This window comes from Grammomys surdaster, unplaced genomic scaffold (genome assembly GCF_004785775.1).
Source record: "Grammomys surdaster isolate TR1022 unplaced genomic scaffold, NIH_TR_1.0 123578, whole genome shotgun sequence".
Lineage (NCBI taxonomy): Eukaryota > Metazoa > Chordata > Mammalia > Rodentia > Muridae > Grammomys > Grammomys surdaster.
The window spans coordinates 109,875-110,973 of NW_021618787.1; the positions used below are offsets into that span (position 1 = coordinate 109,875).

The 1,099-nt window shown below is 44.6% G+C and overlaps 1 pseudogene; it reads left to right on the forward strand.

Annotated features, from left to right (window-relative positions):
• Positions 1-208: 208 nt before the first annotated feature.
• Positions 209-619, forward strand: LOC114636341 (annotated as a pseudogene).
• Positions 620-1,099: the final 480 nt, after the last annotated feature.

The following is a 1,099-nucleotide window of genomic DNA, read 5'->3' on the forward strand; positions in this document are numbered from 1 at the left end:
GGGAGTGGGAAAGGGAGAGGGAGAGGGAGAGGGAGAGGGAGAGGGAGAGGGAGAGGGAGAGGGAGAGGGAGAGGGAGAGGGAGAGGGAGGAGACTCAATAAAAAGTCTTAGAGAGATAAAGGAGGTTGGGACTTAGAGAGACTTTGCAGTTAATATCATACAAAGAGGCATAAAGAAAGCATCCGCTCTTTTACCAAGACCCGCCAATATGAGCCGCGTTCACACCAAGACTGTGAAGAAGGCGGCCAGGGTCATCATCGAGAAGTACTACACGCGCCTGGGAAATGACTGCCACACCAACAAGCGCGTGTGCGAAGAGATTGCCATTATCCCCAGCAAGAAACTTCGGAACAAGATAGCTGGCTATGTCACGCATCTGATGAAGCAGATTCAGAGAGGTCCTGTGAGAGGTATCTCTATCAAGTTGCAGGAAGAAGAAGAGAGAGAGAGGAGAGATAATTATGTTCCTGAGGTCTCAGCCCTAGACCAGGAGATCATTGAGGTAGATCCTGACACCAAGGAAATGCTGAAGCTTCTGGACTTTGGCAGTCTCTCTAACCTTCAGGTCACTCAGCCTACAGTTGGAACGAATTTCAAAACACCACGTGGAGCTGTTTAATCTGTTATGCCATATTTTCAATAAACCTGAAAAAACAAACAAACAAACAAACAAAAAGAAAGCATCCATTTGTAGCAGAGGAGCCCTCAGAAAAGACCACATCTGCCAGAGACTTGACCAAGCACGACAGCTCTTATTACTGTAAAACTTAAATTTCTGTAGTTTAAGCCTTCTAATCTGTGCTATTTGTTGAGCCAACCCTCACAAACTAACACATATGTCATTGCATCTCACAAATATTAGAAGAGACAGCTCACAGAATAATTTAGAAAGCAGGAAGACCTCGAAGAGCTGCTAGATTAAAAAGAGCAAAATAAGGAATGGGCCAGCAATGCAGGACCAAAGGATCGTCAAGCAGCTTTTGCAGCTCTACGGAAGCTTGCAAAGAGTTGTTGGGTCCTCATTTGCTCAGTGTATTTGTTAAAGTTATGTTATGAAATGCTTGATACAGCATAAAACTGCCATCTTTTTCTATGCATT